The sequence below is a fragment of the Medicago sativa genome, chromosome 6, assembly GCF_051527215.1.
Source record: "Medicago sativa cultivar Bolivia chromosome 6, Bolivia_mono, whole genome shotgun sequence".
Lineage (NCBI taxonomy): Eukaryota > Viridiplantae > Streptophyta > Magnoliopsida > Fabales > Fabaceae > Medicago > Medicago sativa.
Genome location: NC_140754.1, coordinates 75,391,282 through 75,406,732, shown reverse-complemented (window position 1 = coordinate 75,406,732; position 15,451 = coordinate 75,391,282). Strand labels below are relative to the sequence as shown.

The 15,451-nt window shown below is 32.3% G+C and overlaps 2 long non-coding RNA genes across 5 annotated transcripts; one reads left to right on the top strand and one right to left on the bottom strand.

Annotated features, from left to right (window-relative positions):
- The first annotated feature begins 1,622 nt into the window (after positions 1 to 1,622).
- Positions 1,623 to 8,711, top strand: LOC146916835 (uncharacterized). Of its 4 annotated transcripts, none has more exons than XR_015015325.1 (6): positions 1,623 to 1,897; positions 6,136 to 6,205; positions 6,368 to 6,644; positions 7,192 to 7,406; positions 8,129 to 8,234; positions 8,322 to 8,711. It is a non-coding gene; the product is annotated as an uncharacterized LOC146916835 (long non-coding RNA). The 4 variants fall into 4 exon arrangements; XR_015015324.1 differs by having other exon boundaries at positions 6,130 to 6,205; XR_015015323.1 differs by lacking the exon at positions 6,136 to 6,205 and having other exon boundaries at positions 6,371 to 6,644.
- LOC146916836 (uncharacterized) lies at positions 2,910 to 4,587 on the bottom strand. The gene is made up of 3 exons (XR_015014063.1): positions 4,315 to 4,587; positions 3,171 to 3,406; positions 2,910 to 3,049 (listed from the first exon to the last, which is right to left on the bottom strand). It is a non-coding gene; the product is annotated as an uncharacterized LOC146916836 (long non-coding RNA).
- Positions 8,712 to 15,451: the final 6,740 nt, after the last annotated feature.

Here is a 15,451-nt window from a genome sequence, read left to right as displayed (position 1 = left end):
CAAACATGTCAAAGTTAATTAGCAAAATCGGTTAATGTTCACCCAGGTATAACAAAAAGTGATCCTTCCTATATAGACTTCAACCTATAACATTGACACTAAACAATATTGAGTTCTCCAATTGATATCATTAACTATACCATTTGTACTCTGACGAATTTCATAGTCAAGATTCAAGAATACAAAACAGGAAAATTACAAACCTACAAAGACAAAAATTATTCAACTGTTTGACAGACAAAAAATGAGATTATAGACAAATACTGAAGTTTGCAAAATCTCAAAGTAATGTTTTAGAGCAGAAAAATATTTAGCCATATGGACCACATTCACTAAGCCCTCTCCAATGATTTTAGGAATGAAAACTTAGTAATGGTGAACTTATAACGTTGAAGAAAAGATACACATTCTTTTCCACATAACCTCTGCAATAATTTTAGTATTGTCGTAGCAGACCATGGACCGGTCACATGTCATTCCCTATAAAATAACTTCAGACATCATTCAAAAATCTTTCCAATTCAATTGCAGGAAACACAAGTAGTTCAGCCAATTAATACGCCAATTTTAAAAGGATATACATTAAATAGGCAAAGCAAACTTCTACAAATGACAAATGCCATACAGTTTAGACTTCGTCAAAAAAAGTGTAACTCAGTTCCACCTTCAAACCATCGATCACCTTTTCTTTATTTCTTCAGAAAACTCAATATCCAGCTCAAGTATCATATTTTCTTTTTCTCTCTATCATTGGTAAAACTAGTGGTTGAATTAACTTATAAATATGAAATGATAAAAAAAATCATAATAAATTATAAGCCAAATGAAGTAACTCATCAAAAATCAATATAAACTAGAAGAAAATTGTTTTGATCTTATAAACAATTAATAAGCTCAAAATATTGTCTCACTTAAAGTCTATGAGCAATTTGGACTATTGGCGCCCAGGTTTTTAATATCTATGCAACTACAAGATTTCCAGATCGAAAAATCTATATTCAACCTTTTTTATTTATTTGTAAAACAAATTAAAATCTACTGATTTTGGTATCGCCGGATCTTGATTGACCAATTACCGATGTCACAGATGTGTCACTACAAGAAAATTGAGTTTTAGAGTTGAAAATTAGCGTCGGCCCCCGACACCGACGCTATTAGCGTCGGCCTAGAGTCGGTTTGACTTACGCTAACATCCTTGTTTGTTTTTCTTTTTTCCCTGGAAAATATAGCCTCGGCTTATCCGACGCTAAACTTCGAAAACGCAAACACTCATTTTTCTGACCTTTTATTTTATACCTAACATCGGCCTATCCGACTCTAAGTTAAAGTTTATTTTAATGTTTAAGAAAAACCTAACATCGGCCTATCCGACTCTAAGTTATAGTTTATTTTAATGTTTAAGAAAAAAAAAGGTATATCAGGGGATCGAACCATAGACTTGATGGATCTTTACACTCCTTTACCACTACGACAAACTTTTAATTCGAATTTATTATGTGCATAGTAATATATAACTCTTCATTACAACACAAAAAAATAATATAACTCAACACAATATTTTTATTCTTAATAAATGTTTTAATAATTATTAGTGATATGCAACTCAAACACAATTTCCCTCAGTTTCCATCTTATCTTGTTCTTGGCACCCTCAGATCACAAAACGAGAGGTTCCACCGTGACAACTCTAACCTAATTTCTCTCCTCTCTCACCGAAATCCATCAATCAACACAAGCACATCACCGGCGGCTGTGCCACCAGTCCACGACCACAGTCCACCACACTCCATCAATCTCTATCTCTCACATCTCATCTTCATTCTGCGCGAATCTTTTTCCTCTCCCTTCTGCAGTTCTGTGTGAATCTTCCTCAAGAATAGTAAAGCTAGAAAGCAAGGTAATGGATCTTGAATCTTGGTTTTAGAGATTTGTTAATTTAGGGTTTTCTGAAATTATCAATTGGGATTTTAGTATTTAGTGTTCAATTGGTAATTTGGGATTTGATAAGTTTAATTTGATAACTTTCAATTGGAACAAGACGTTTTGCACCTATAGGAACTTCAATTCAAAGCACTTTGGTATTTTATGAGTTTATGAGTTAATGAGTTTTTTTAGTAGTATACAGATTATTATTATTTTTTTAAATTAGATCTGTTGTAACTAATATTTGGAAAAAATGAAATAGAAACAATGACACACTACACCATTTATCCTTTATAACAACAATCGAAAAATGTTGCCAGAACTATGAAAAGCGTCCCCTAAAGGTATAGGGGACGTTTTTCAGGGGTCTCCTATACGAGCGTCGCCTATAGTCTATGGGGACGTTTTTTCATGATCTTTGGGCACACTTTTACAAAACGTCGCCTAAGCCCTAGGAATAGGGGACGATTTTTTGGGGATTCTGAGGGGACGTTTTTAAATGTTACCATAGGTTGCTACAATTAATAAACGTTGCCTTAAATGTGAATCTTTAAGAAAACCAAAAAACGTCCCCATAGCTTACAGACAACATTTTTAGAGTGTCCCCGTAAAATTTTAGAATTTTCCAATTATTTTAGAAATGTAACTATAGCTTAAAGACAATATTAAAATTGTCAATTATAACTCAATTAAGATTGAATTTAGCAATACAACCACAAAAGATGTAATATAATAAAATAGTTCAAACATTAATTCAAGACATAATAGTAATCAAAATGTCAAACATTACTTGATAAGTTTAATGCTTAGAAGTATAAGCCTAGCAAAATAACAAAACTATAGTTCGGACAAGTTTAGTGGTTGAACTACAATCCAAAATGTGGTTTAACTACCATCCAAAATAAAGCACCATCCAACTCGATCATTCAAGTTTATCTTGTAATTCATCACCCATATCGTCCACTTCAAATTCATCACCGATGTCATCCTCTTGAAATTCATCATGTAGGTCATCCTCTTGAAATTCATCATCTAGGTCATCCTCCTGAAATTCATCACTTAAGTTGTCCTCAAGAAATTCGTCCTTTTGAACTTGCTTTTGCTGAGTTCCTTTTTTTTGGTGTTTCTAAATTTTGTGAAAATTCATAAAAAAATATTAGGAACAAATATATATGAAGTAAATCCAAAACATAGATGTTACATATGTAATTTTATAAAATCATAATCATGAGACAAGAAAAAATTACCGTCTACAACTTCTACAATCCCTTGAGGCATTTCTCTATTGTTTCCCTGCAGCCTCTCATGCAACTTTTCAATTTTTTCTTGCTTAATTTGATGTTGAAACATCTTTTTCAACTCAACGCTTGATCTAGCTTGAAAAGGTAAATCAAATCCTTCAGCAGGACTTTGACTAGTAGGCCTATGCGAACCACCAGCTTTCACACTTCTTACATTGTCCATTATGTCAACCAATGATGAACTACAATCATTAAAAAAAAATTGATGAACTACAAAGGGGAAAAAATTACATAATTATACAATACAATCGATGTTAAAAAAGGAATCTTTTTTTTGAGTTGTCAAATCTATTAGGCAAAACAACCCGCACAAGACGTAACAGTTGCGCTGCTTGAAACAAAACAAAATTACAATGGGTTGGGCTACATATAAGTAGAAGCCACTAGGAAACAAATACAACACAAAAGGAACAAAATTACAATGGGTTGGGCTACATATAAGCAGAAGCCACTAGGAAACAAATACAACACAAAAGGAACAATGATGTTAGGCTAACTAAACCAAACAACACCAAGACCACAACAACCCAGTTTAAATGTCCAAAAAAAAGCTTCCAAAAATCAGTCCAGCTACCACTAACCCCGCCACTTAAAAGACACTGTAAACACTACCTAATCAGTACTAGAATCATCAGAATCATCAATGCATCCATATGTTCAAAGATGTTAATAAACTTCAGCTATATTACTTGTGAAAAAGGGTGCTGCTAGTCAATAGTATTTTACTTAAAATCATGAATGGACAAAACGATTATGTTGACCCATTTCAATTAAATCTTTTTTTTTTAAACCACAAACTGAACTCAACATAAACTAAACACATAATCCATGAAGATAATGAAATTAAACAGAACCGATTGAAAAAATATCAAATTTATGAATCAATGTCTATAAAGATTAAATTTTTCATAGTAAAAAATACAATAAAAAATTGAATAGAATGAAGTTAAAAGGTACCCATTGAAAAATTATCAAGATTTACAAATCAATCTTTGTAAAGACTAAATTTTTCATAATAAAAAGTACAATAAAAAACTGTTTTTTCATCAAGGAAACTAAAATAGAGGATGAAGAAGAGAGGAAAAATTACATGGATCTATTGTTGTTTGAGATGAGCGATTTGGGGGTTGAAGATTTGGGTGATTCTGCAAATCACTACAGAAGTTAAACGTACAGCTTGGTTGTTCGATTGAGGTCACAAGGGTTTTGGATTTGAAGGGATTTAGGCTATCGATTTGTGGTCACCATGGCTCTGTTGATGAATTGAAGAACCATTGAAGGAATTTGAGATTAGAGGTCACGATTTGAAGGGGGTGTTTGGACCGATTTCATGGGATTTGGAGTTGTTACGATAACAAGGGTTGAATGAATTTGGGAAAGACAATGAAAGTATAAACTAATGATAATTATAATAATATATTATTATATTATATTATGTGTGCTAGCTAACCTTCTTTCTTTTAATTTTTTTAATAATGTTTGGTAGGTGCGTGTATTTGTTTTGTGGTAGTGGAGGGAAAATTGCCGCCCCCAAAATTTTGTGGCAAAACACTCTTTTTTTTTTTTTTTAACTTTCACAAACATATTAGTTTTTTTTTAAATAAGTACTATGAGTTTTTTAAAGTGTCAAATAAGTCCTTTAAGTTTTTTTAAGTTTTAAATATGTCATTTAAGTTGCTAATTTAATGCACGTATTTTAAAATTTTAAAATAATTAAGTTTGAAAATGAGTCATTAAAAGGGTAATAAGGACCTATTTCAAATTTAAAAGGATTAACATATTGTTTTTGTAAAACTTAAAGGACCAAACAAGATATTTGGCCAAAATTTGATGTTGTTTGCCTTAAAACTAAAGTGACAATCTAAAATTGTTCCCTGAAGTATTTAAGGGGACAATTATCAATTATTGCCAATGAAATAGTAAAGTAACACTCCAAAAACGTCCCCAGAAGTACATTAGGGGACAGTTTTTAGGGGTTGCAAATTTTCGTTTAGCATCAATCATAAATCGTCCCCAAAACTACTTTTAGGGGACAATTTTTACACGTCCCCTAAAAAAGTGTTGCCAGAGACAATAAATGGTGTAGTGACAATTAAACATTTTTTACACTTTGGTTTTGAAGCTTTTCTTTCTTTGTGCTCTCTTATTATTGGGTTAATTTCATCTAAGCTGGTGTCTTTTGGTTTAATTTGTTTTTAACATTGCTTTGTTATTTTAGGTTAGCTTTGAGACACAGTAGCTAGTAATTTTAGTGGAAATTGATATAACTCGGTATCTAGTTAGCTTAGACAAAGCTGGCTTGGACATAACCACTTTGTTGTAGACTTAAATTTTATTATGTTTTAACCCATGTTTAAGTGTTAAAATACAAGTTTAAGTTGCTTGTTTCATTAGCCGGTAAATAATCAATTCCTTTTCTGATAGCCATTGTCGAAATTCTGACTTTTTTGTGCGAAGGAGTAGGGTGTACCTCATTCATCTGATTTAAGATAACTTGGCTAAGGTTTAGTGATGGTTTATTACTAATAGCTATCATTGCTTTAGGAAAAAATAATAATAGCTGAAATTGTCAGAAGAAAAAAAAACGAAATAAAATACATATGTAATTAATTAAGAGCATTGATTTTTCAGCATGTCTTTTTTGACAAATCAAATAAAACGAAAGAAAATATGTAGTTATCAAACCTATTTTTTCAACATTGCCACACATGCTCTAAATAATTAGCACGCTGCCTCAAATAGAACCATAAATAATAGATCATATTTTTCTGACTCACTAGGAATGGTAAAATATCACGTACAGAGTCAATGGATATTAATTAGTTTTTACTATGTATTTATGCCTTCATTCTGTTAAACTAATATTTTGTAAAATGCCTTTTATTGATGTAAAATACATTTGAAGATGTAGGTATCTCAAATGATGCACGGACACCTCTAAGACTAGGCGTGTCACGGTGTCCGACACTCCTATGATACATGTACGACACGAACCGTTGTCCTCAATAATTGTTTTTTTTCATTTTAGTTGAAAATGTTTCATACTCAAAGTGTGGTTAGAAATAGTTGCTTCCTAGCTTGCCAAATGAGACAGTTTATCCACACTTTGTTAATATTTTTTCATTGAATGCTTTTGAATGCAGCAGCACAAGATTTAGGACGAGGCGTAGTCAGAAATGGTTCCTTATCATATGATGCATTGCGGAGAGTAGAATGAGATAAGTTCCTGGACAGAGTGCTTTTATGCTCCTTTTAATCATTTGAAAGTATGGAATGACGGTACTTTTCCATCTTTGCTTTTAATTAATTGCATTACTCTTTTTTCACGTTTGCTTGTTTAGGTGTTTGAAGCATTTGGTCAAGTGGTAGTCCAGATGCCTCGATGACATTGGACATTGCAAAGGTTTTGGCTTTGTGCAGGTGGATCTTATAGTTACCTATTTGACCAAATTATTTGTATCAATTTTTTTTTATTTATAAATATCCTTATGTTGATTAGTTGTCAATATCTATGAAGCATGGACTCCGATACGGACACCTGACACGACACTGACACGGACACGTCGACACCGCTAATGTAAAAAATATAGGACACCGACACCGTTACATATATGTTAATTTATTTAAAGATGGTCTAAAATGAAAATTAAAATACATATCTAAACATATAACTTGAGCAATTTATGTCATTAGAAAAAGTTCTACAACAAGATATCATAGTATTTGACCTTTATATATTCATCTACTATCAAAAAAGCTAAAAGTGATATAATCAACTATAATGTCTATAACCCGTAATTGATCAACATTTCTCAAAACATATGTAGCTCTTGTATCTATGGTGTGCGGAAGCAACAGAGAAAAAAAAATTGTTTTAGATATTTGTCTGAGTTATCCGACACGGCTCGTATGAGTGTTAGTTAGTTTTTATCATAATTTTGATTATCTTTAATGATTACACCTGCAGCTACAACTACAAGCTTGTTTAAGATACTTCTAAACTAGAAAAGTAAAAAGTTTATTAATGTGATTGGAACAATAATATTAACCAAAGAATGCTTTGGTGAAGGACTATACAGATTGAGTCGAGAATGATCCGTGAGTGAGGTTAATGTGCTAGAAGCATGATTGAACAGGTGGAACAAAGCAGAAGATAAAAGAGCTTAAACAATCATTGAACAGGTAGCTGTTGATAGCTCAATGTCTATGTATTCTTTCCCGCTTTCCATTTCACTTATATTTCTTTTAAGTTGGGTGTCTAAAAGATTGTGTTTTAATTACTTGTTGTACATTAATAGATTTATAAGGTTGCATTCTTAAAAGCCTCATATATCGTAGTTTGTATTAGTATGGCTTTTGTTGTGATTTGGTAATTGTTTTTATCGCTTTGAAGTTAGATTGGGGCGATTGACATAAATACTTCGATTAACAAACCACAATTGCTCGATCATTTTTGGAAAAAATAATAATTTTAGGCAATTTACATAGGAAAATCATTTTCAAATCTATGAATTATCAGTAAAAAATGGCGGCACTTGCACAAGGCTTCCACCAGGTGGGGTAGGGTCTTGGTAGGGTAGGTGTACACAGTCTTAGTTTGCGTAATTAGTCGTTAGGTATTTGTCTTACCATGGTTTTTCCTCTGTTTAGGAATTTATACAGATCTTGGCGTCGTTCTTCACCTCGTTTTTAAAATTGTCTTTCATTTTTGTTACGAAGGTATTATTATCCAATGACATGATTGAACTATGTTAGAATGTGACATTGCTAAAGCTGCTGCCTTAAAGCTGCATAAACAATATCATACTTGTGGCTCATTTAATATTAGATCCTGCAATATTGGGTTGCTTGTTGAATGTTCTGCTCTCTGGCAACAATATTCTGATAGCCTTCTATTAATGCAGGTTGACATCCACATCCTGGAATCCACATGAGAATATAACAACTTTGCTTTTGGGCCTTGAATATCTTATCAACATTTCATAAGTTGATGATACTGAGGTTTTTAAGGTACATGCATACTTCTTTTGTGTGCCACTGTCTCCTGTTCTAAATAGTCAGATTGATACTATATCAGGTTTAAATTGAAAATAATAGGTCTGTTTGGACTATTGGAATTCCTTGGTGTCAGAGCTGTTTGAGCCACATCGAAGTTTGGATAATCCTGCAGCTTCTGCAAACTTGATGAGACTTCAGGTGTTGTGAAACTTATGATACGGCTCTTTGAATGTTAAAATCAAGAATTGGCAATTCTCTTTCCCCCATTAAAACATTCTTCTCACAAAGATTTGACCTAGCATCTTAATAGAATGCTTTATTTTTTGATGTTGCTCCTTTTGTTCTTGATGTTCACAAAAATGCCACTATATGTTTAGCATGTTATTATAAGATTAAGAATTAATACTTGATTGTGAAAGTGACTGATTAAATTAGTAAAATCAATAATGTGATTAGTTGTGATCACAACCATCCAAGTCTTTATTACCAGTTTTGCTTGATTTACTCGCTTTTCCCCGACTTGATCATTTTTAACGCATGTTTTGTGGTGTTCCTACCACATATTTTTATGTTATATGAAGGATCCATCTTCACATGTATTTTATCCACGTATCGTAATTTGCTACATGTGGTTTTTATTCAATTTTAGTTTTTAATTATTATCTTTCTCTTTAAAATTTGTTAGGTTTTATGATGTTGTGATTGATGTTTGGTTGAAAATTTCAGATTTTGTCTATCCTATGTGAATCCTCATGGATTTATATAGTATTGATTGGCTTGTTTGGAGATGTTGGTTAGTCTATATGATTCTTGTGTTAAAGACGAAGGGTTATGGTATGTTTATAGGAGCACTGATGAGGTAAAATATTGTGTAGAGTATAGATAATCACATGTGTCTGTGATTCTTGTTCCTCATATTATCTACAATATCAATGACAAAACTTATCCCGTTAGTTTAATTAAGAAAAGTAGGGTATATAGAAAAATATTTTTTTATAAAAAAAAAATTTCATCTAGCGTCGGCCCAGGATGACTGTACAAAACATTGTTGACTAATTAAAGGTTGAATTTAGAGTTTGCCTATCCGACTCTAACTGAATAATTTAGCGTCGGTTGCGCTGACTCTACATGCTTTGTTTGGCTTTTCAGCTGTTGAAATTAATAGCCTCGACTCATTGTAGAGTCGGATTAAACTCGGCTTCACCGACGCTATATTAGCCTCGGTGTCCAAAGAGCCGACTCTAAACAGTAGCTTCGAGTTTTTTAGCCTGCCCCCGACACCGACGCTAATCCGACGCTAAATCACTGTTAGCGTCGGTTTTTGCCCTCTTAGAGTGGGTTTATGGCCGACGCTAAAACACAGTTTTCTTGTAGTGTGTGAATGCATCATATAAATGATATTTTCTTTACATTAGTTTTCAGGGGTTATGAGAGTCTCAAATATGAATGTTTTGTATTCTCACTGTTTGTATTTCTAACTGGTAGTAATGTCAACCTATACAACCCATGGGGATAACTTCTTCAAAGGAAATCACGTTAAATATGATTTATAATTTGTTGTGTTATCTGTGTTTTTGCATTTAAACTTGTACTTTGTATAAGTTATATTCACATTGTAAGGAAGCAATTATTCAAAAATGGATCTCTATGACGATCTCTACCAAAATTTCCACTGATTCACACTCTTCTCTCAAAGTTTGTGTATCTTCGTCAGTTTTGTCTATGTCAATGGCGAATTGTGTTGAACTACACTATCGAATCTTCCCCTACTGCCAGAGCTCTTTGAGCTTCATGCTACTATTACCTGTTTTAACTAGTTTTGGATACTATAGTATAAACAAGATCACCCTAGCTACTTGTACTTGAGACACAAAAATGAATATAAAAGTATCTTCGCATAAATAAGATCACCCTAATCGTAATCAGGGATTCGCTACTTTCATCACATTGATAGTCGTTTCGTCGAGATCGAACAATCTGTATTCAAGATCGTTTTTTGAATTATAAAAAAAAATAAATTAAAATCTACATATTTTGGTACCGTCTAACCTTGATCGAGTAGACATTGATATCAAATAGCCACTAATGTGTTAAAGAATAATTCCACCAATGAAAGGAATCGGAATTTGTGACACAATGGATGATTAATAAACCGTATTTAGATTTGTTTGAAACTTGAACATATAAAACACCACTCCCTCCGTTCTTTTTAATTGTTTTTTTTAGGGTGAATTTTTTGTTCCTATTTAAGCGTCTTTTGGCATTTTAAAGGTATGATTTGTCAATTATACCTTTTATCAATTACTCTTCTAAAAAAAAAAAAAAACCTCAGAAAAATTACTCTTCTCTTTTTTCAATAAAACTAATTAATGTTATCTATTTGAAAAACTAAAGTTTGTTTTTTTTTAAACAAAGTTTATTTCGTCATCTTCAAATTTAAACAAAATTTTATTACAAACTATGGTTCCAAGAAAAGTTAAAGTTCTATAAATAAGATGAGTAGCAATTGTTAAAAAATTTATGTGCAAAGTAAAATAACATATTTGAGATAAGAAAAATAAAAGACTCCATGAATGTTCAAAAGGAAGAAAGAGTGGAAAAATCATTGGAACTACTGATGAAAGGTGAAGAGGGAGGAATAGTTGAAGACTTATTTGACAAGATACAAGAATAAGAACAAGAACAAGATGACAATGAAGATGAAGAAGTTGAAATAATTTTTATTTTGATCGACTTAAAATAATTAAAATAATGTGCACAAAATTTAGAAAATTAACAATTGTTTGGTATGAGTGAGAGAGAGAGAGAGAGAGAGAGAGAGAGAGAGAGAGAGAGAGAGAGAGAGAGAGAGAGAGAGAGAGAGAGAGAGAGAGAGAGAGCGTCAGAAAATTAGAATCTGTAAGAGAAAAAGATAATAACCGACAATTGTTTGTAACGAGTAAAAGATCATAACATATTTATTGGAATGATAAAGTTTGTACAAAAAAAATAGAAATTTATCGGTGGATTAAAATGAGGTATAATAGGAAGAAAATGTGCAAAAATACACAATTAATTAGATAACGTGATAAAAAAATACATATAATGGCTATGTTCGTACGAATAAGAATAATTTTGGGATACAATAGTACAACCCGAAGCAAATGACCGATTCAAACAACCCATTGATCATCCTATGGTATTTAGAAACTTGAAAGTATATAGGACATTGTCTGCTACTTTTTTCATTCGATGTGGGACTACTTTTAGTTGTTGCCCTTTTCTTACTTCTTTAAGCTTTAGAAGAAGAAACATAAGGAAACAATTCAGGAGCAACTCAAAATCATATTGTAAGCAAGCATTTATCCAATGACTCTTATAAGTTGAACGTTTATGTCAATTTTATAGAATGTGTATCATTAATTATGCAAATTGCTTCTAGTTACGCAAAAATGTTTGCATTTTGTAGCAATGAACACAGGTCCAAACGTGTTTGCTAAAAAAATGTTGGATTCTAGTTCAAATATCATCTATTTTGATTATTATTTAATTTCATTAATAATAAGGTATGATATCTTATCCTCAAACTGCATTTGGTAATTAGGTGCTAATAGTTCAATCGTAGTGATCACTTATGATAATTTGCTAGCACAATTTTATGCGCAAAAATATATCCAAACTATCTATTATGTCCAACTGGTCTTCTCCATTACCTTCCCTTTATTATGCACACAATTGGAACACGATATATGTTGAAGTTGGGCTGCAAGAACACTAAAAAAATATATAACTCATCTTCTAATATATAAAGCAAAAATTTCGTTTTATGGCTCCGTTCAGTTAGTCACGAAGGCCGTGTGAATGACTGTAAACATTCGGCCAATTATCATGTGTGAGAATTGTTATATGGCTCCACATTCGTGACTCAGCCCAATTCCCAACTTGATGATTAACCTGTTTCCAGGCCTGCATTTCTGCAGATTACGCCCGGGGACTTTCCTGAGCCCTGCATACAGCAAGAGCCCATTCACACCACTTCAAGGTAAGAGATAACGTGAGAGTTGCTTAGTTATTTATATACAATATCAGTTTATCATAGAATATTTTTTGTCGATGTGGGACTTTATTAAGTGCTCCTTTTCTTGGTTTGTTAAGGTTTACAAGAATCAACGTAAAAGAAAAATTCAGCAAGCATTTGTCCAACGTCTTGAGTCTTGACATATAATAATGGTTTGATTCCTTTATAAACTAAGTATTTGATATACTGAACTTTTTCGCTGGAAGAAAGATAGAGTGATTACTATGAATGAGGTTGGACTTTGAAACATGAAGGCATTTGTTTTGGGGATTTGGTGAATGATTAAATACCATGTCATAATTTAAACCGTGAAGGGCATTGAAGGCAAGGATGTTAAGGCAAGATTTGTTGTCTTGAATTTGTCTTTGCATTTGTCTATTTATGCAAAATAAGAATTGAATGTGAACACCTAAGATAAACTTAATATGCCTACTTTGTCACATATACATATCACATATCTATCTATTATTCTTAGACTTGATGAAAGATCTAATAGTGTTCCAACAAAGGCATTTGGCAGTGAGATATCAATACGATCATTGGACTCTTAATTTCAAACCGAATGATTTTGTTTTTTTTCTAGTGATATTGTTTCAGTTGTGACAAATAACCCCAAAGAAAAACCTATATATCCAATAAGTGCCTGTTTGGTTGCCCGTTTGCAACCTCTAAAAGCACGTTTTCAGGCTTCCACCGTGATTTCAGCCTTTTGCAACATGTTTGGCTATCATTTCTCAAATCAATTCAGTCTCCCGAAAGCAATTCTAGGAGAAGCTCCAAATCCTAGCTTCTCCAAATCAATTCTACGTTTATTGTTGGTTGGTAGTTAAAAAACTTTTCTTCTTCCTACTTTGCCCTCTCCTCCATCTCGCTTTTACCACAGATCCAACTTTTTTTTTTCTCCTTATGGAAAGACCGTTTCAGTTTCTATTCTATCTTTGTTTTTCTGAATCTGCTCTTCATCTTCTCTGTTTTCTTTCAAGTAGATTCCGCCGAACCTCTTTTATTTTGGTGCCAAGCTGCCAGCAATATGGGTTTTCTTGCTGCTCTTTGTTGATGTTATTGAAAAAGCATAGATTTATACATAATGTATTTTGTTTCTCGATATTCCAAAAATAGGTGCAAGTTGGAAAAAGAAAAAAAGATTATAACTTATTTTTTTAAAAAAAATATTATAACTTTTCCATTTTTTTTTGTGTTAAAAACTTTTCGATATGTTTAAATTTTTTTTAAAAGCAATTCTGTCAAATTTACATTTATTTATATATAATATAAATGATGTCTAATTTGGTAATTATACTTTCAAAAGCTATTTTGATTCAAACTATCCAAACAAATTGAATTGGTAAAAATCACTTCTATGTAAATATATCCAAACATAAATCAATTACATTCAACTCACTTTTAGTCAAAATCAATTCTGTCAAAATCAATTCTATCAAAATCAATTCTTGTTGCCGCAGAACCAAACACACACTAAGTTTATCACTGTTATGAGACATTATAAGTGCCTACTTATGAAATTATTTTTTCTTAAATAAGATAAATGGTCAAATATGTTACCAATATTGTAATAGAAAGTTTCAACTGTAATATGAGTTAATATTTTAATTCCATTTGTTCTATGATTTTTTTCAAACCACAATACAAATAGAAATAGAAGTGTATGTTGACCTACTCACCTCACTTCTTATGAAAGACGTGTCGAACACTAACAGAATATCGACACATGTGATTTTGTTTAAATTTTCGCCATGTCAATCACTACAAGAAAAATGACTATTTGCCAGGGATTTTGACAGAGACATAAAATCCCTGACAATTTTGCCAGGGAAAATACCAAGGAAACCTCTCACAAATGGACATCAAAAAATGCGGCGACCACTAATGTATTCGTGTTAGTGTCTTGCTAGGTGTGTATGTGTGATTGTTTCATAACCTACTCATTGTTGTTTCATAATAGCCTCTTTTATTTTATGCGTCATTGGATCTTAACAAACTATTTAAACCATCTGAAACATAGGCAACGACAAACCAATATAAAGATACTATAATTAAAAGTCATGTTTCAATCAATGCTCATATATATAACTACAACTTAATTATTTATCACTATAAGTGGTGTTTGATGTTTTTTTTCCAATTATTTTTAACGAAAATTTTCAAGATTACAACTAGGCCTCTAAATTGTCAGAGCGGCCCTTGTCATTGATCTGAGAATATTACTTTTCCCACCTTATAGGATTCTCGCGCGCCCTGCGTTTTTTCTAAAAATGCCCTTGAGGTTTCCAAATTTCATAATTCAGAATGGTGTTTTCCTTTGTTATAGGGTGAAAAATGGAGTTACGGATTTTTTCTGATTTTGTAATCTGGAAACTTCAAAAATAAGGCGCGTTACATGATGTTTTCGGTATACATAATCCAGAAACCCCCTGCACACCCTTTTCAAGGTAAAACAGTTCGAATTATATAATCCAAACTGTATCAGCACAAATCCTAAACATGTTTGTAACATGTATAGCCATTTTGGGGACAATATTAATCTTCCTAACTCTTAACATTCTGTTTTGGGTCATTGTTACCTGTTTTTAGTCAAAAATTGGGTTTTCGGGCAACTTGATCAGATTGCTCTGAAACTTCCCCAGAAAATCAGAAAATATTCAAGGACCATGATTCCTATAGAAGGGACTTCTTACGGGACTCCGCCCCTCAAAATCCAAAATTCCATCGTTTTGTCCGGATTATAAAATCCGAAATAGTAAACATGAATCCGGATTTTAAAATCCGGACTGCAGAAGGGCATTTTTGAAAAAAACGCAGGGCACACGAGAATCCTATAGAGTGGGAAAAGTAATACTCTTGATCTGAACTTTTGGTCTATTTACAATGTCCATGCCAAAGCTCTTTGACCCTCATGCAACAATTACTGGTTTTAACTAATTTTGGATCCTTCTGTTATGTTATATGTTATACATTAACTATTATCTTCTTTTTAGTTTGATTCGATGATTGATATTTTCTTTACTTCCACTCTTTCCCCTATTGTGTTTATAATAATCCAAAAGTCATCATCGTTAAACCATATCAGGGTCTTATACGTCATACTACATTTATAAACTGTGTTTTATCATTGTTTTATGCAATCAATAGCATGCAACTTTCCCTCAAAGTA